Source organism: Ochotona princeps, chromosome 8 (genome assembly GCF_030435755.1).
Source record: "Ochotona princeps isolate mOchPri1 chromosome 8, mOchPri1.hap1, whole genome shotgun sequence".
Taxonomy (NCBI): domain Eukaryota; kingdom Metazoa; phylum Chordata; class Mammalia; order Lagomorpha; family Ochotonidae; genus Ochotona; species Ochotona princeps.
The window spans coordinates 12229301-12249065 of NC_080839.1; the positions used below are offsets into that span (position 1 = coordinate 12229301).

A 19765-nucleotide genomic window follows, 5' to 3' on the forward strand; every position below is an offset into this window, starting at 1 on the left:
ACACCTGCCACTCCTTAGTTCCTCTCCCAGGCATGCGGCTGGGCCTGGGGCAGACTGACCCAAGTTGGAAGGCCGAGGGTCACAACAGGGTTGGGGATGGAGAGGTGGGCAGCCTCATAGTGAGAGCTGGGTTCTCCCAGAGCCTAGGACAGAATGTGAGGGATAACAATTGGCAGCCTGCCACAAAGCCACACTTCCTCCAATGCAGATACATTCTTCCAGGTTATGGGACTGGGTGTTCCAGAGAGTTCCTGGACTCTTCAAAGCCCTAGTGTGAGTTTTCTCAGGTTGCTCCAGCCAGTGTCCCCCCACTACCCCAGAGAGCAAGGCCTAAGGAGGCCCAGGGAGTAGCCCGTGTGGTGTGGGCAGAGCTGGTCTTTAGTGCTGTCTGTCCTCCACGTGTCTGTGACCACAGCCAGGCCACCTGCTATTGTCGGGCTGTGAGGCCTCCCTTTGACAGCAAGGAAGCTGGCCAGTCTTTGAGCTTCTTCCCAATTCCAACAGTGGAAACCGATGACTCCTTGCCAGTGCAGCTGGTTCCAGCCACTCCCATACTTTTCCAGAGCTTCAGTTTCATTCTGTGTAAAGGAAGCAGGACTTGAACAGCCTCGGAAATCCCAGTTCTTGTGGGAGGATGGGAATGGCAGTGACCCTGCATGTAACCCTTTACCACTTGCAAGGTGCTTTCTGACAGCACATTTGTTGGACCCTTCCGGCAACCCTACAGGCAGCAGTGTTGCTCTCATTTGGAAAAATCAAGGTCCAGCTAATGGGAGCAGGTGGAGAGGGCCCCTGTCTCCAGGTGAAGGATTGGGTTCTCTGGGTAGAGGCTGGGGTGGCTCTGGGAAGGCGGCTGCTGGCACAGGGAGGCTGGGTGCTCCTCTGACAGCTGCGCAGATAATCAGCGCTTCTCAATCACTGCTAATGGCAGGTTTAGCTTGCTGACTCCTCTGCCTGCCACCTCCCACGAGCCCAGAGCTGGGAGTTACTTGATTGCCCTGGGTGGGCGGGGCAGCTGTGGCAGAAGGAATCCTGACTGCCAGCTTTGCCCACAGCCAGGGACTCTACCCAGGACCCTGAACCTGGGATCTCCCTACCCCAGAGAGCTCCTGCCAGGCTCCAAGGCATAGAAACGACCTCCTATGAATCACTTCCCCTCACACATGGAAGACTTTGGGCCAAGAAGTTTTCTCCAGGACCCTGCACAATGGCTCAATGGCTAAATCCACCCCTTGTGCGCACTGGGATCCCGTATGAACACTGGTTCCTGTCCCAGCTGCTCCACTTCCCATCCAACTCCCTGCTTGTGGACTGGGAAAGCAGTAGAAAATGGCCCAAAGCCTTGGGATCCTGCACCCACATGGGAGACCTAGAAGTTCCTGGCTCTTGGCTTTGCATCAGCTCAGCTCTGGCTGTCGTGATCACCTGGGGAATGAACCAGTAGACGAAGATCTTTCTCTCTGTCTCTCCTTCTCTCTATCTGCCTCCCAATAAAAATAAATACATCAGTTTTTTTAAATGAGCTTTTCCCCAGCATGCTGGGCCAGCCCACCTTCACTCCTCATACTCAAGTGAGCCGAAAATGCAGCTCACACTGTCAGGGTCTGCTTTTCCCTTGATTCTCCCATGAACTCTAAGGGTTTAGGGGTTTCCTAATAGCAGCCTGACCAACTTTCTTCCTTTGGGAAAACCTATGGGTCTTGCAGGGCCCAACAGCCTTGACCGGGTAACTCACTGATTGCTTTACAGTGCCCCCTGGCTTTGCTCCTGGATCTTGCTCCTGCCTTAGTAGCCCGTAGGTCTCTTCTGGACTCTCCCTAGTGACCATCAGCTCAGGCAATCGACCAACAGTGGGCATCCAGAGGTAGTCGCCTGCATAGACACCCCCAGGATCTGTCCAGCTCCCTGTTTTAGTTAGGGAAGGACTTAACTGTTGTTTTGACTCATTCCTTAACCTGTGGCTCTCCCCTAGAACTCCCTCTGTGAGAGTAAGGTTTTGGTCTTAATGTCTTTGGCCCTGGGAGCAGGTGCCGCCTGAATAAACATGCATGAGTTCACGCTTTCAGTTCCCTTAACATTATCCCCTGAAAATTTTTTCCAAGTTTGCTGTTTTTCTTGGATGTGCAGTAAATATTCTGCCTTTCGGACATACCAGCCCCTGCTCCTCCTTTTGGCTGGTTACACATTTTTTTTTTTACTATTATAAATAATGTTGCTATAAACAGTCAAGCATATATAGCTATTTTTGCTTTTGCAATTATGTCTTCAGGAGGAATTCCAAACAGTGGAATTACTGGGTCAAAGACCATGGCAAGTTTGCAGCTGTGGATGTGGTGGGACTGCCGGTTTCTCAGCCCTTTCCCCAAGGTTTGTCTCTGGGTGAACGCCCACAAAAGGCCTTGCCCTTGACGCCTGAGGCCAGCCCAGCACGCCCGGAAATGCCTTCTGTGGCTCCGGCTGGGCGGCAGAACTAGACACACCCGCAACAGAGCTGGAAGTGAGGGTCATGAAATGGAGGGTCATGAAATGGAGGCTGTGGGAACAGCCAGGATGAGATAAGCTCCCTAGTTCCTGGGGGGCAGGGGAGCAGGGAGCCCCAATCTGGGGCTGCAGTAAAGCCTGTGTCTCTTGCAGACCCCTCACCCACCATCTCTCCCCTCTGCCCTATGCCACACCTCTCCAGCTGAGCCTCCAGCAACCTCTACAAGAACAGTCGTATTAACCTGGCAGGTGTGTTTAGAAGGCAGGAGACCCCTGTTTTGGCCTATTCTTGACTTCCTTCCTCCAGCCTTGAATGGGTGGGGGTGGGGGTAAGGAGTAAGGCCTGGGAAGAAATAGGTATTGCTGATGCCAGAAGAAGCAGGTCTCAGATTGGCCTGCCTCTGAGTCAGTCCCCTGCCTCCATGCCTTCCGTACTCAGCTCCCTGAGACCTCTGCCCCCTCCCTCCATCTCTGTCAGCCCCCAGAGCTGCAGGCCTAGATGGGCCCCTCCCCAGGACCTGGCTCCTACTGGATGAGGGAGGTCCAGGGATGACCCTGGATCCCAGGCAAATCTTCTTGACTTTGGGAAGCTCATTCATAGTTTGGGGTGTTGGTTTCTGAGCTGTGCAATCAGGCAGTGGAAAGGTAGAGCTGCAGGAGGAGGGGCCCTGATGTGTCCACCTGGTCTAGCCCCTGCCCAAGAGCTGACAGCACAAGCAGGAAGCATGCCCAGTGCTGGGAGGGCGTGGTCAGGCCCCCAGTGCCATCAGCTTGCCTCGACTATGGCTTTCTCTGCACCTCCTTCCTTGGCCTTGCTCTTTTCCAGGCCCCTGGTGGCCAGGAGCCCTGGGAAGCAGTGATGAGACAGGGCAGGACTGGGGCCTCTGACCCAGGTCCTGTCCCCATTGGGCTCTCCCTGGCTGGCAGACAGGAAGCAGTCACTCACCTGCTGTCTGGGGTGACTCCTGCAGCAGGTGGAGGTGCTGACGGAGGGGGGCTGCTGAAGGTCTCACCAGGATGGGCCGTGGGTAACCCATTGGATACAGGCCCAGGCTTCACAGCCAGACACCCAGCTGGAGCCCAGATCTGCGGGGGATCAGGAAAGAGGCGCAATCCACCTTGGGTTTGGCTCTGGGGCCCCTCCAGGTAGGGGTGTCAGTCCCCTCTCCCGTGAGCTTCACCTTCCCTTTGCTTGCCTCTCTTTGCTATGGTGCTGGCAGAGCAGGAAGACAATGACTGTGGGTGCATGTGGGTGCCTGTGGCAGGGGGTGGGAGACTGATTTTCCTGGGGCAGGCAGGTAGGCGTGAGGGGGAGAGGAAAAGATTTCATCTAACATCTCAGAGATGAGTGCTCCTGAGCCGCCAGTGACTGCTTCGTGTCTGGGAGGGGGAGGTTGGAGGAAGGATGGGGCCATTTCAGGAGACAGAGGTGAGGCAAGGATGGGCAGGTTTTGGTGAGGGTCCCAGGAAGGCCCTAACTATGCCACAGTGACTTTCTGCGTTTGGCCAGAAGAGCCGCGGCCTCTATAGCACAGGCAGGCTCCACAGTGGCCCTGGGGACAGCCAGGTGGGCAGCCATGGCAATCAGACCAGCTGACAGATGAGGGAATTGAGACTCAATGGGCTAGCTTGGGAGATAGCAGAGTCAGCCAGGCAGGGCTTGGAGACAGGTCTCTGGGTGTTCAAGTTCACATCTCTCCAGCACCAACCCCTGCGGCGCCATGTGGAGGCCTTGTGTCTGCCGGCAAAGCCAGGGAGGATGGCCCAGGCCAACAGGGACCTGTGGTTCATGCTCTGTTGAGATCTCCAGGCCCTGGGCCGGCCTTGGCAAGTCTCCAGGATTCACAGGGAATCTCTAGGAGCCTGCTGGACCTCCAGCTTGCTCCCCTGACAGTGGTCACAGGAAAGCAGCCAGCTAGCCTAGGGGGCTGTAGCCTGACCCCATCCCTGGCGTCTCTGCCTTCTTCCTGGGCAGCCTAGCCCCTGCAAGGAGGTAATGTCTGCAGCGATCAGCTCTCAGGGACACGTCCTTACAGCAGTCATTAGGGGCCGCTTAGAAACATTCAAGTTTCTTTCACCAGGTCCACAGTAGGAGGTGACATTCCCATCCGTCTCAAATCAATCAGGCCATGTGACTTGCTTTGCCCGACCAACCACAGAGGGAAGCAGTGTGAGCCCATGCTTGTTCGTCTGTGCCCTGTTTCTGTGGCTGCACAAAAATCCCTGGCCTAGAAATCGCTTTTCTTTAGAAAAAATTTTCTAAAACTTACATATTAGTTTACTTGAGAGGCAAAGTGATGAGAAAGAGAGAGAGAAAAGGGCTGTGTACCTGCTAGGTTCATGCCTCTGAATGCCTCCGACTGCTGGGACTGGGCTGCGCCCAACGCCAGGAGCTCAGGGCAGGCCTCTCACATGCACGAGCCATTGCCATTGTCTCTGTGCCTGTAGGAAGCTGGATTTGAACTCAGGCATCCTAACGTGAGATGTGTCTTCACTGCTAGGCTTAGCATATGTTCCTCATTTTTTAAGGAACAGAAGGGAGTAAGAACATGGGAGGGAGGCACACAGAAACCTTCTCAGCACTCCATTTGCTGATGCGTGAAAAGTCTATATGGACCTGGAGTGATGGTTCAATTAGCTAATCCTCCCGCTGAAGATGCCAGTTCATGTGCCAGCTGCTCCACTTCCCATCCAGGTCTCTGCTTGTGGCCTGGGAAAGCAGCAGAGAATAGCCCAAAGCCTTGAGACCCTGCACCTGCCTGGAAGACCTGGAAGAGGCTCCTAGTTTCCATCTTCCTTTCTAGTAAAATAAATAAATCTTCCCAAGAAAAAAAATCATTTGTCTGAAAAGACAGCTCCCCTTTTACATAGTGTGAGCTTGTGTTGGTGCAGGTGGATTCTGACTGACCATCCTAACTCAAGGATGAAAGGGGATTTGGGACAAGGCCCCCTTACACAGATAGGGCATTGAGTCTGAGTGGTCACATGACTTGCCCAAGCTCATAGGGCCATGGAGGACAAATACTCACTTGCTCCCTTTCCTGGTAAGACCATTAAAATTGTTAAGCTAAGGTGTTAAAGTCTTTTGTCTTTCCCAACCCCAGGTTGCAAAAAGTAACTGCTCATCCATGGGAGGGATGCTGTGGTCTGAATGTTGCCCCCTCACCCCTAACAAGGACATGGTATCAGGTGGGGTTTTTGGGAGGTGACCCTATCTCCCCTTGAATGATGAATGGGATCGGTGCCCTAATGGAGGCCTGAACTGCTTGCTTGCCCCACGGGGCTTGGGAAGATAGCAAGGAGGCGTGGTCTGTGAAGCCGCCAACGCATCCACTGGCGCCTGGATCTTGGCCTCGGCAGCCTCTGGAACTGCAAGCTATAAATCCTGCTGTTTATGAGTTGCCCATTGTCAGGGATTTGTTAGAACAGCCCAGCCTGACTAAGACAGGGAACATGTAGCAGACCTTTCATCAAAAAAAAGTCTTTATGACAAAAATATCAGCTCACAGAGTTGATTAGAACAACGGGATTGCCTTGCACCCGTTTTGCAGAAATGTATCTGTTTCACACATCAGAGTACTGACACAGCCAAATCCCCTGGTCCCCACAGTCTGGCGCAGGAAGAGAGAATTACCGGGTGGGGGAGTGGGGGCCACCTGGAGCTCTGGGGGGGGGGGTCACCATACTCCAGGGGGTCAGGGTTGAGACTCGAGGTCAGGGCCCAGCCTTCCAGCCACCCCCACCTATCCCCACCCAGCCCAGGTGCAGCCCCTTCTGCAGGTGTCAGTCAGTAGGGGGTTGGCTTTTTGTTTGCCTTGGAATCAGTTCCCTATTGAGTCCTCCCACTGGCCCAGCACCTCTCCATTAACTCCTGGGGTAAATTGCTTTCCCCTCCTACCCGCCTCCCACAGCCTAGCCCAACCTGCAGAAGGGAGCTGCCTGTGTGGCTCTGACTTGCCCGTTCTCATTGGGAGGCAGGGGACCCAAGCAGGTCCCCCCACATACACCCAGCTCTGCAGAAGGCAGCCCCAAACACCATCATCCACCAGGAAAAATCAGGACCCCAACAGCACACACCCCAGGCCCGGAGGTGGGGTGGGGTGGGGTGTGGAGCTCTGGGTGGGATGTTGAACTGAGAGGAAGCCAAGACGCCAAATGGGGGCAGGCAGGCAATTAAAGAAGGGGGCTGAGTTTTCAATTAACACACTCCTCCGCCAGAAGCAGATAATGAATGGATTAACAAGGCTGTTAGCTGCCAGCCAGGATGGGGGCAGACTGTGGGGGTGCGGGAGAATGGGGTTCTGGCTTCCACGGAAAAGGGGAGAGAATTTGTGGGTTCCTGACCTCAGGATAAAGTGGGGTGATGAAATTCAGCAGGGACGCAGTGTGAAGGCTGGAAGGGACAGAGTCGTGTAGCCCTACTGTCCCTTGGTCTGACAGAAAGCAGGCCAGTTAGGAGTGCATTTCTGGACTGGAGGGTGGGGAGTCACAGTGTTGTCACATCACCACAGCCGCAAGTTTTTTTCGAGAGGTTGCATAGCACAGGGTGGTGGGGGACAGACACTTCTGAGTTCAAGTGTTGGCCACCACTTTCCAGCTGCAGGGCTCAGCAGACACCCTAGCCATTCTTCCTTGACTTAGCAGCAACGAAGACGCAAGCAGCAGGTCTGTAGCTTCCCTCCTTTGTTTTTTGCGCTGCCTGGGGGTTCGGGAAGGCCATCAGACCCGAGAGCCAGAGCTTTATCCAGCCTGAAGCACCGAGTGACCTGCAAGGTGCAGGGTCACTTGCCGGCCCCATGAGCCATGGGGAGGGGACGAGCAGGCAGCTGTGGCTGGGCAGAGTTGTTGGTTATAGCTGCAAACCTATCTTCCTGCATGGGAACCCCAGCCTCCCATCCACCATCTCTACGGTGGAGAAGAAGGAGCCACAGATTGAGTGGTTACTGTGAAAGAGATGATACAGAAGCTGGGAGGATATGCGTCTGCATCCCACAAACCCTCTGAAAAAGAGAAGTGTTTGGGGCTGGTGTTCTGGTGTTGTGGGTTAAGTCTCTATCTGTTGTGCCAGCATCCCATGCAGATACCAGCTGGAACTTCTGATCCAGTTCCCTGCTAATGCACCTGGGAAAGCAGTGAGGGGATAGCTCAAGTCTTTGGGCCTTTGCATCCATGCGGGAAACCCAGAAGCAGCTCTAGGTTCCTGGCTTCGGATTGGCCCAGCTCCGACCATTTGGGGAATCAACTAACAGATGAAAGATCTTTCTCTCTCATCTTCTCTCTTTGTAAATTTGCCTTTCAAATAAAAATAAAATAACTTAAAAAATTTTTTTTTCTTTGAAAAAGAGGACTGTTGGGCCCAGCGGCGTGCGCCTAGCAGCTAAAGTCCTCGCCTTGAACGCCCCGGGATCCCATATGGGGCCGGTTCTGATCCCGGCAGCTCCACTTCCCATCCAGCTCCCTGCCTGTGGCCTGGGAAAGCAGTCGAGGACGGCCCAAAGCTTTGGGACCCTGCACCTGCATGGGAGACCTGGAAGAGGTTCCAGGTTCCCGGCTTCGGACTGGTACAGCACCGGCCGTTGCACTCACTTGGGGAGTGAATCTTCGGACGAAAGACCTTCCTCTGTCTCTCTTCCTCTCTGTATCTCTGACTTTGTAATAAAAAAAAAAAAATCTTTAAAAAAAAAAGAGAAAGAAAAGAGGACTGTTGACCTGGGCCAATGTTAATAGCCAGGGACCTTTGATTGGTTGTAACTAGTGGGTGGAACTCTTGTTTTGTCCAGTGTTTTCGGGGTTGAGGCCGCATGAGTGTGGGCAAGATCCATGGCATGCTGGAAGCCTGGGCTTGGCCAGCTCGCCCCTGTCCATCATGTCCTGAGTGAGGCTGTGGCCTGCACTTCCCTCCAGGGAGGCCTGGCTGGGCCCAAGAGTTCTCCTATGTGCCTGGCCTCTCTGAAGTCTTCCCTTGGTTCTTGAAGGCCTTGGGCCAGAAGTGACTTGTGACCTTGGCAGCTAAGCTTTCCTTCATTCCCCCACCCCCGTGTCCACAGCAGAGTGTCATAGCCTGCTAGGAATGAATCTCATAGGCTAAGTTATAAAACAAAGGTTGTGCTTAAATATGTATATGCACCATTTTTTTTTTAAATTTCAGGGCAAGAAGGGGAGAGGGGAGACTGCTACATCATGCCTGAAGCCAGTAGCTGAGAACTCCATCCAGACAAGGACCTGTGTCCTTGAGCCACCATGGGCTGCCCTTTAGGATGTGTATCAGCAAGAGGCTGGAAGGCTTATCCTGAGAAAAAGGCTTTCTTTGGCTCATGCTTCTGCAGGCTGGCAAGTTCAAGATTGGTGGGTGAGGTCTCTCTTACTGGCAGAGTGCCCAGGTGGCACAGACATGGTGAGAGGAACTGAGCAACCAATCTCAGTCTCTCTTGTTCTTCTGCTCAAGCCTCAGTCCCCGGGGATTAGGGGCCTGCCCTTCATTGCTGTCTCACCTCCAAACCCCACGGGGACCCACTTCTGATCACCTGGCCCTGGGGGACTACTTTGCAACAGGAGTCTCGTGGGGGCCGTTCAAACCACCACCCAGACGGTTGCCCTGCATCTGCTCTCAGCCATCCCCCTTCGCCCTGCCGTCTCTCTGTACTCAGTGCTGACACAGCCTCCCTGGCTGTGAGTGAGTGAGCGGTTTGCCTTTGCCTCCCTTAGCAAAGAGGCGGGGGTGCAGCTGTGTCTGCCGGTGACTGTCCTCCTCTGTGGGCCTGCTCCCCACTGCTCCTGTTTGCCCTACAAGATCACACTGATTTTTGTGTGTGTGTGTGTCAAACTGATCTCATTTCTCATGGAGCTTTAGAGTCCAAAGCTCCAGGAATTGCTTTCTGTTCCCTTTCCAAATGCGAAGCTTTCTCTCGCCCTCTCTCTGTAGTTGGTTCCCTGCTCTGAGCTCACCTGATTCTTCAGAGGCAGAATGTTCTAGGCATAAGCTTTTAAAACTGCCTTCTCAGCCAGAGCACATTCTGTCGGGGACTCCGCCTGCCCCCCTTGGAGCTGGCAGCCTGGAGCTCTCTTTTTTAAAGCCCTGCCTGCCCCTGCCCGCAGCCCACCCAGGCCCCGTGGCTGAGCCTGCGACCCCAAGTTTTGAGATGCATGAATGCAATGAGTGAGTAGCCCTGGCTGGGGATGAGCTCAACTCTGGCATTAGCAGGGATTGGCAGCTTCCCCTGCTTCTGCCACTGAGGAAGGCGATCCTGTGCCAGCTAATACCGAGGGGCTGCCTGTAAGCCTGGGCTGGGCAGGTCACTGGCCACTGGTCATGCGTGGCTCTGGGGCTCTCCACTTGGGATCAGCCACATTGAGCTGTGCTGTGAGCATGAAACGCACTCCAGACACTGAAGATGGTATGCAACCAGCCGTGAAACCTCCCACTCACATGTGCCCCTGCAGTATCTGTGGAAATGACAGGTTTTTGAATATAGCAAGTTAAACAGGCAAAGGGTCTTCAAAGACTTCGTGCAACATGTGTATAATGAAAACACCACATCTAGGCCCGGCACAGTAACTCAACTGGCTAATCCTCCCTCTTCAGACACAGGGTACCAGTTCATATCCTCATTGCTCCACTTCCCACTCAGCTAGCTCACTAACTAGAAGACCAGAAGAAGCTCTTGGTTTTGGATCGGCTCAGCTCTGGCTGTTACTGCCATTTGAGAAGTAAACCAGCAAATGGAAGATCTTTCTGTCTTTCCTTCTTTCCATAAAATCTGCCTTTTCAATAAAAGTAGATAAATCTTTAAAAAAAAAAAACCCACTGTTCATGAATTTCAAACACTTTTGCCTCCATGCTTAATTTGAGAGGCACACATAGAGCAACACTGCCCAAATGCCCTCTAGCACCCTAGCCTGAGTTGAAGCTGGGAGCTGGGAACTCAATTCACGTTGCCATGCAGGGCTGGCAAGGATCTGATGACCTGAGCCCACGCTGCTGCCTGCCAGGGTGTGCATCAGCAGGAAGTAGGAGTCAGGAGCCAAAGACTGGTACTGAAGCAGACATAGCATTGGATGTGGGCCTCTCAGCTGGCATCTTCACTTGCTAGGCCAAAGGAAAAGAAACCCCACTGAGTTTCTTTTCATTTCAGTTTTCTGTAAGCTCTCTGTAGTGCTTCTGCAAGTGGAGTCATTTCCTACTGCCTGAGATCCAAAGAGCCTTGACTAAGCACCTGCCTCTCTCATGGAAGAGAAGGCCTGGCCAGCTCCTGACCAGCCCAGGTAGTGGACAGACAGTACTGCTGAGCTGGAAGTGTCACCTGAACTTCCCAGGCTTACAGCAGGTGGAGGTGCTGGGCTGACCCCTGGTGCTCTGACTCCAAACCCGGTGGCCCATGACTGTCTACCCACCTGTCCTTCTCCTGCTCCTTTCTCACACAGACAAAGCTGATGTCGGATGTCTTCTGAGAAGGGATTCTAGGGAACTCACTGCTTACTCCTTTCCCCTACTGCTACCTTGGGCTGGAATCTCTGCATGGAGGTGTGGCAGCCACTTTGTCACCATGAGGGCAAAGCAGGGTCCCAATCCTACATCTGGTCCCCACTCTAGCAGCTTGGCCAGCCCTGCCCCTCTGGCCTTGGACTTAACTGCTCATTACTCATCCCTGTTTACTTAGGACATTATTTGTCATTGTAACAGATTTTCACTTGTGCTCTCTTGGAACTCTGCTCATGGATGGTTTTCTGGTAAGATGTGAAGGGCTCAGAGGGTTTCCAATCCCCAGCATATGGCCCAGGGGTCAGTCTCCTCCCTGGACTGCCAGGGCAGAGGGCAGGTCAATAGGGACCTGGCCTTCTCAACCCTGGGTTGGGGAGCTCTAGGCTTCCTTCATCAGAGAGGATGAGCGGAGGCCAGAAACCACTGCAGCTTTTCTTCTCACTCCACTGATGATGAACCTGAACTTCGTCCATTAGGCTGCTCCGACCGAAGGTAAAGAAGTTCTAGCAACAGGGACTTCATGGAATAAGGGTTTGTTTCACTCACAAATCAAATATTTGTGGTCCCTGGATTTTCCCACAGCCAATTAAAGTCAAAGCATGGAGATTAGCCAGAATGAGATTTTTCCTGGTATTTCCCCCACGTAATTGCAAAACGGTTTCCACAGTACCACATATCACATTCTTGCTTCATGGCAAGCAAAGCTGGAAAGAAGGGAGGGGCTAAGAAGACAAAGGGGTAGAAAATTCACAAACGGAAAATAAATAAATCTTAAAAAAAAAAAAAAAAAGAAAATTCACAAAGGACATCTTCCAAAGAGGGATCTCGGTGGAGGCCCCTTCTCCCTCTCTGTCCAGGAAGTGATATGCTACCCATGGTTGCAGAGGAGGCTGGCCTGGTAAGTACCTAGCCAAGGGTGGGGTGCTGCCACAACTGTTCACAGTCATGTTTCCCTGGCCAGCTACACTGCCACCAACCACAACAAGGTTGTGCTGGCTGAGAGATTGCCTGCTGAAAGGGTGACTGGTGTGGGCCTGGCTTGTCTAAGGTCAGGGAGCAATGAGCAGGCAGGAATGAGCTCTGACACCTTCTCCACCAATCCCTGCATCCTGCTGTGGCAGGTGCTCCTGGGGCCTATGCAGGAGCATACCAGAGGCCTGAGCTATCTGGGCAGCCTACAAGGGAGTCCTGGCTTTCCTGTTCCCCCTGCCACTGTCTGACTAGCAACAGGTGAGTGATGTGGTTCTGGTAGGTGACAGATGACGGAAAAGCTGCTACGAAGATTCTGAGAAAGATTACTCACTAGTAAACATACATATCCAACCAGGAAGAGGTAGTCTCCTCAACTGTATGCTGTTGCGCAACTGCGGCAGCCATCCCGTAATCATGAGCACAGCTGGCCTGAGAACTGCGCCTGTCCACAGAGACAGGCAGCATAGAAAGCAAAGCTCACTGCTCTCTCGGCAGCAGCCAGCTAACAGACCTGGATCTCAGGGCTACTTGGTGGAACAGGCATGTCTCCATGAACACTGAAGCCCTTTTGAGTTCAGCTTCCTAATTTTTGTAGCTGGAAGTATTCCCACCAAATCATGCATTTTCCTCTGCCTAGCTTCCTGCCGCAGGGGCAGGTGCAGGCCAGTACTGGGCAGCCACCGACTGTGAGCCCAAGCTCAGCCTTTGTGTGGCTGGCTGCTCATCACACAGCCACACAGCTCCTCCTTGAAAACTCCAGGCAGTGGGGAGGCATGCTTTGCAGAGCAGGTGCCTTTGTGTGGCTGGCTGCTCATCACACAGCCACACAGCTCCTCCTTGAAAACTCCAGGCAGTGGGGAGGCATGCTTTGCAGAGCAGGTGCCAAGGGTGTTGCCATTCCCCATTGGCATTGTACCCCCTACTGTGGTGCTGCCCGGGCCAGCTTCACTTACAGCACTTCTGGAGACAATGGCAGCCACCCACCAGCTGCACAGGGGCTGGGCAAAGCAGAGAGGCTGGTGGCTAAGTGCTGGAGAGCGCCTGGGCCTTGGGCCTAGGCCAGAAAGGGTTTTTGTTGAGGGCATGTGACTGCTCTCTCCTACAGCTCAATGCCTGGTGTAGGCTGAACGCCGGCCAGTTAAGTACTCTGCTGGCAACCTGATTATATAGATTTGCTTCTGCAGGAGCTTGGGACCCCAAGAGAGCCCTGACTCTCCCCAGTTATTTGTGTTGGAAACACTGATTCCTCCAGCCTCCTTCCTCTTTGGCGAGGAGAAGGGTCTAGAACAGAAGCACTTCTGGAGGACTTTCTAAGAGGAAATGCTCCCCCAGACTCCCTCCCACCAGCTACATGTGGAGTCTGCCCACCACAGGCCCTGGCATGCCACCTGCCTGTTCTGAGGTCCTTGCAGCCTTGGATTGTTACATAGGCACTGTGCAGCCTAGGAACTTGACTTCTTCTTGTCTAGCTTCATTTTGGAGATGTCAAGGTCATGTTGCTCAGTTTTGCTTGTGCCATTTCCAGCACTGGGAGCCTCTTCTGACTGTGGCTGGTTGTGTGTGCGCTGTGGGTGGCATGGGGATTCTCTGGGCCACAGAGACTCAGCGTATTATCCTGTTCATTGTTACTATCATAAAATGCCTGAGGCAGGCTATTTAGAGAGAGGTCACTTTGACCTGTGACTCTGGGGTGCAGAACAATACCTGGGGAGTTCACCTCACTTGTCTGTGTGTTTGTCTCACTCCATCTAGAAAAGCACTAGGATTCACTCATGCTGTACCCCAAACACCAGAGAAAGATGGAGTTTCTACTGTCGTAATTCCATTATTTTAGGACTTTGGGGATTAACCGCTTACACAGGTAGGAAACCATATCCAAAGCCATGGCAGTCAGCCCTGGGGCTTTTATGGAACCCTCTGGAAAACATACATCTTTGATCTGTAAGCTGGAGGACATTCACTGCCATTTCTGGGAACCATCTATACCATTTCAAGAGGTCAGCTGCAGAATGGAACCTACACCAAGAAGAGCAGGTGGGAAAGGGAGCAAGGGGCATCCAGATAACATCATCTGAGTACTAGCCTGAAACCTAACCTACCCTTGGGCTTTTCAGTCAATATATTCACTTGAGTCAATACATTTCCTGTTGATTTTTTGTTTGTTTGTTTTGTTTTGTTTTTTAAAGAGAAACAATTTGAGTTGTGCTTTCTGGCACTCATAATTGACAGCCAGTATGGAAATAAAAGCAGATTTTCCTTTCAATCTGAGTCACTCCCTCCTTATTGATCCCTCTAAGGCTGTCCTGACCTACTTCATTAGGTATCAACACTCTCGGATTTTGGCTCATTTTCATCATAATTATCCTGTTTTCAAAATATCTTTGGCATTTATTCCTTATTGTTTTGCATCTCCTGTTGGAAGGCTAAACCTGCGTAATGGAGCATGATCCAAGTTGAAGTCGACACCATCCTCCCTCAAGCCATCAACTCATTAGCTTTTCACACTGTCGTGGGACCCCCAGAAATCCAGTATTACAAAAGGACTTCAGATTCCCTCGCTCACCCTGCCCAACCTCTCAGTTCAAGTTTTTGTCTACAAAGCTGCCAATATTGGCCAAATTCTGAGAAGGTGAATTGGGTGTTACCTGTTGGTGGTTTCCCAGCATCAATTTTCCCATGCTCCAGGCACCAGCACCCACATTCCATTCCTGCTTTCTCAGCTGTGGCTTGCTACAATGATGAAGAACTTTATGGAAGGTTTTAGAATAGTGGAAGGGATCTGTAACACAGAGAACAATTAATGGCTTTCTCTAAAGGAGCTGTGCTCAGAGTTCTGAGGGAAAATGTTAGGGAAGAGATGCATGTCTCTGAAATGCAGCCTTGAGTGCACCTCGTGTATTAGCCAGGGGCTGTCTTAGGAAACAGAGCCAGGATGAATGGATGAATAGATGGGTGGGTAGATGGATGGATGGATGAATGCACAGGGAGAGAAATAAGGCTCATGTAGTTACAGAGGCTGAAAAGTCCTGTAAAAATCCTTCTGTAGACTGGAGCACCACGGAAGCCAGTGGCATAGCACAGTTCAAGTCCAAAGATCTGAGACCCTTAGAAGTTGCTGGGGAAAGTCCTCGGGTCTGGAGGCTGGAAAACCTGGTGTTCTCCAGGCAGAGGCTAGGTTTCAAATGTGTCCCCCAAGGGTTCATGTTTTGGAAGCTTGGTCTTCAGTGTGGTATTATTGCTGGGAAGTGGTTGGGCCTGAAGAGGTGAAGCATAGTGGAAAGTCCTCAGAGGCACGGCTGACGGAAGGGACTCAGGTAGTTCTCAGGGGACCCTGAGTTCCAGCTAAAGAGGGGGCTGCTGTAAAATCGGTAAGCCTGCCCCTCTGCTTTCTAGTCTCAGCATGATATGTCCCCCTCTTGTGTGTGCTCCCACTGTGATGCCTGGGGAGCCTCGCCAGCATTGGTGCTGTGCTGTTCAGACACTCTGCCTCCAAAACTGTGCACTAAATAAACTTCTTCTGTGTAAAGCACCCAGTCTTGGGTACTTCAATATAGATAACAGAAAATGGACACATGTCCTAGCTCTAGGTGAGAGTGAGGGAGGGAAGACAGATTGACAGACAGATAACCTTTTTTGTGTGTGTTCTGTCTGAGCCCTCACCGATTAGCTGCTGCCTGCCCACATGAGTTAAGAAGTGAGTCCTCCTTACTTGAGCCACTGACTCAAATGCTGGGTTCCTCTGGCTACACCCTTGAAAAACTACCTGGAAACAGTGTTTTGCCAGCCATTAGGGTATTCCTTCATTCATTCAGCTGACATCTCCAATTAGCCATTTTATCTCCCTTTTCTCAACTTCCCTGGCAATTACCTCTAAGAGGGAATGAGACCTTCTGCCCAGTTTAAGGCCAGGCCTGGTCCATCTTTGATGCTGCACAGCGGGAAAGCTCACCACTGCATTCAGAGAGCATCTTCCCCAAGCCACCCAGAGGATTTCTGTCCCTCTGAACCCAAGAAGCAGGTATGGGCACCTGGGCATTGTGGATCACACATTCAGATCTGAGGCACCCAACACCCAGGTTGCAGGATGTGTGGGGCCCTGTCCCATTGAGCTGCTGGTCCTTCCTGGGTGGGTTCACTCACAGCCAGTCTGCATGGCAGCACTGAAAGTCTCTCAGCTTTTGTAACTGCCAGTAAAAGATCTACCAAGTCCTCGGAACAATAGGGAAGATCCAGAGGCAACAGCAAACACCCCATCAAACACGTTTCTTCCCAAGAACCCCGCATCCAAGGGCAGGACTGCTGGGTGACCACACTGGTCTCTGTGGTCACGATCTGGGCAACTTTCCAGGCATTAATTCTGCGCTGCCCTGCAAGGAGGCAACTCACATGGCAACGAAGGCCTCCCACGCCAAAGCAAGGTGTGATGCAAACACTAGAACTTGAAGCGAATGGACATAGATATGCAGCATGCACTAATAGGAAACAGCACAAAGCAGGGAGACATCTGGAAAAGGCAGTCACAGCAGGGGTGGTGTGTCGGAGGGAAGGGCGCCCTGTGAACCAGCTTCTGCTATCTCTGGTGCAGCCTGGATCATAAGTACATACCTTTGCTCCGGTTCTGAAACTATAGAATCTTCCGGCATGTCAGGCGGGCTCACGACATGGGTGGCGGTGCAGGAACAAAGCACAGTCCTTTATTCTGTGTCGCATGCCTACCCCTTTCCAGCTTCCTGCTGTGTTCCAAGGGAACAACCCAAAGATGAATGAACCGGTAAGGTCTCTGTTCACTCGGAGCTCAGGGCCGAGCAGTATTAACGAATCCTAAGAAACAACACATGGGGTCCTGGGCCCAGCTGAAACCCAAGCCCTGGTGCATTTAGCAGGCGCTGACTTGGTGTTCTAATTAACAGCAACAAAATGACACTGGAGTGCTGGCTGGCTTTTCACGTCCTCAATCTGGCTCTAGGGGGTCTTCTCTTTTTTTCCAAGCAGCCCCAGCTCAGCACTTTCCTACGGCCTGAAGCTCTAGCTTAGTGGCATGACTATGTGACCACCCTAGCAACCGCTTTCCCACCATGGCTGACCACGCGGTGCGGCACGCACGGCCTCGTCCGCCCTGAGGTCACGTGGCTGTGAGGTACACGGTGGCACGACAACGTGCGGCGTGGGGCGGGGCTTTGGTGCCAGCGCACATTTCCATTGGCTCTTAGCTGCTTTGGGGGCTGGACGTGCTGATGCTGCCCGCCCCCTGGCTTCCGGCTGTCCCATTACGCCACTGCTGTGGCGGACATCCACTGTGGGTGTGAGGTGAGACTCCCCGGTTGGCTCCCAAAGCACACCAGGTCCGGCCAGGCCTCCAGCTGCCCGGGGGTCTTCCTGCTTGGAGGTCCAGCCAGGCCTTGAGCTGCCCGGGGGTCCACGTCGGGTCCGGCTGGGCCTCGAGCTGTTTGGGGGTCCACGCCGGGTCCGGCCAGGCCTCGAGCTGCCCGGGGGCCCACCCCAGGTCCGGCTGGACCTGTAGCTGCCCGGGGGTCTTCCTGCTTGGAGGTCCTGCCAGGCCTCAAGCTGCCCGGGGGTCCACGCCGGGTCCGGCCAGGCCTCGAGCTGCCCGGGGGTCCGCCCCAGGTCCGGCTGGACCTGTAGCTGCCCGGGGGTCTTCCTGCTTGGAGGTCTGGGCGGGCCTTCCAGGGGCTTCCGGGGATAGGATGGGAGGAAGCCTTAGTAGTGGGGCCTGCCGTGCCCAGGAGATCCTCTGAGGGGCCTGTGAGTAGCTATGGAGAGCCCTACTTCGCATCATCCTCGGACTCCCGCCACGTCCACATCTGGTGTCTCAACTTAGTCACCAGTGGGAGGCGTCCATTTTGGGGTGGCTCGGGAATGCATCGGGGGTCAAATGGTGGTGACGGGGACCCCCATGGCAGGGACTTGGGGGTGAAGAAGTTGTGTGCAAGCTGGGCTTTAAAGAAGTTTCTATATGGTTCTTTGTGGGGCAGGAGCATTCCAGAGAGGGGAGGAGGTTGGATTTTTTTCCCAGTCTTCAAGGGCTGGATACTCTGCTGTGCACAGGGGCCAGACCCCCAAATATAATCCATGTGGCCGACGGGAGGGCTCACACAGTCAGCGACAGCCCTGTGGGGTGGCTGCTCACAGATGTCAGGCCTTGGATCTTCTTTATAATAATAGCAGCTGGAAACTATTGTTGGTTTTTTTTATGTAACATGCTGTCTAGTTTTGAATGTTCATTTTTAATTCATAAAGTTCTAGCACATTGTCTAGCCAAAGAATGATTATTTACATTATATAATCTATATGTCTACATATAGATATATATCTGGCCCTAGGGATGCCAGCTTGCAGTCTATGCTGTGGATGATCTGGGCTGGGGGATTTGAGTGCTGGAAAGATCCGTGCCTGAGCTGATTGGGTTGTGAAGGCTGAATAGTTTACTTAATCAGTAGAGGGAGAAGCCACCCTTGCTTGCTTTTACGGGGTCCCTTTGGGAGAAGCGCAGATCTAGTGATGTGAGGATTGGGGGTAGCCTGAGGCTGTGAGCAGGGCAGTCCGCAGCTGGCAGTCTTAGCTTGGGGCCTCCTTCTGCCAGATGTGTGCATGGGGAGTGTGGGAATAGTCCCTCAGAGCCAAGATACTACAACAATGTTGATCTTTTTGTACCTCAGTCTCATTGCTCTAAACTGTATTCCATGAGGAGAAGTAGAGAGAATCTGAGGGATTCTTTTGATTCTATGCTTTATTAACATGTAATGCTTGTACATTCTTTTTTTTTTAAAGATTTATTTCATTTTTATTACAAAGTCAGATATACTGAGAGGAGGAGAGAGAGAGAGGAAGTGGAGCTGCTGGGATTAGAACCAGCGGCCACATGGGATCAAGGTGAGGACCTTAGCCACCAGGCCACGCCGCCGAGCCCATGCTTGTACATTCTTACGGGGTACAGTGCAGCGTGTCCACAGATGTACCATGTGAAGCGATCATGAGGTAGCTGATGTTTCCATTTCTGCATCTTCGGCTTTGGAGCCTCCCAGCTCCTTTTCAGGCTTCAGGTCGCGTAGAGTATGTTGTTGCCCTCTGTGCCATGGAGCACTGGCGCTTGTTATTTCCAGCTCTGTGGCTGCCATATGCTGCCCCCTTTTATCCCCTTCCCCCAATCCTTCCAGCCTCTACTAATTACTATTCTAAGCTCAGACTGACTTAAAAAAAAAAAAAGAAAGAAAACTTCCACATATGAGAACATACAGCATTTGTCTGTGTCTGGCTTTTTTCTTTTTTCTTAACATAATGATCTCCAGTTTATCCATCTTGTGCAAATGTCAGAATTTCATTAATTTTTATCACTGAAAAATACTGTTTGTATACACTGTATTTTCTTTATGCATTATTCATTCCTCAGTAGACATCTAGATAGATTCTGTATTTTAGAGACGCGAATGGTGAACATGACGGTGTAGGTATATCTTGCATGCTGACTTCATTTTCTTTGGAAATATACCCGGGAAGGGGATAGCTGGGTCAGGTACTAAAACTCTTTTTAGTTTTGTAAGGAACCTCCTCACTGTTCTCCACAATGGCTTCCTAATTTGCATTTCCACCAACTGTGAATCAAGGTTCTGCCTTCTCTTCACATCCTCACCGGTGGGTTTTTTTTTTTGGGGGGGGGGCGCGTAATAGCCATTCTGTTTGAAGTTAAGATGATAGCTCGTTGTGGTTTTTATTTATTTGGAAGAGAGATATTCCACCTGCTGGTTCACTCTCCAGATGTCCACAACAGCTGAGATGGGATCAAACCAGAGCAGGGGAACCAGAACTCAGTCTAGG

The 19765-nt window shown here is 52.3% G+C and overlaps 1 protein-coding gene and 1 long non-coding RNA gene across 2 annotated transcripts in view; one reads left to right on the forward strand and one right to left on the reverse strand.

The window, feature by feature from the left end:
- The window catches only part of GPAT2 (glycerol-3-phosphate acyltransferase 2, mitochondrial), a 123645-nt gene that overhangs the window by 92704 nt on the left and 11176 nt on the right, over positions 1-19765 (forward strand). The gene's annotated exons all lie outside the window — the stretch shown is intronic.
- On the reverse strand, positions 10477-17039 carry LOC105942124 (uncharacterized). Its single transcript, XR_009245930.1, has 3 exons — positions 16538-17039; positions 14578-14711; positions 10477-10563 (listed from the first exon to the last, which is right to left on the reverse strand). It is a non-coding gene; the product is annotated as an uncharacterized LOC105942124 (long non-coding RNA).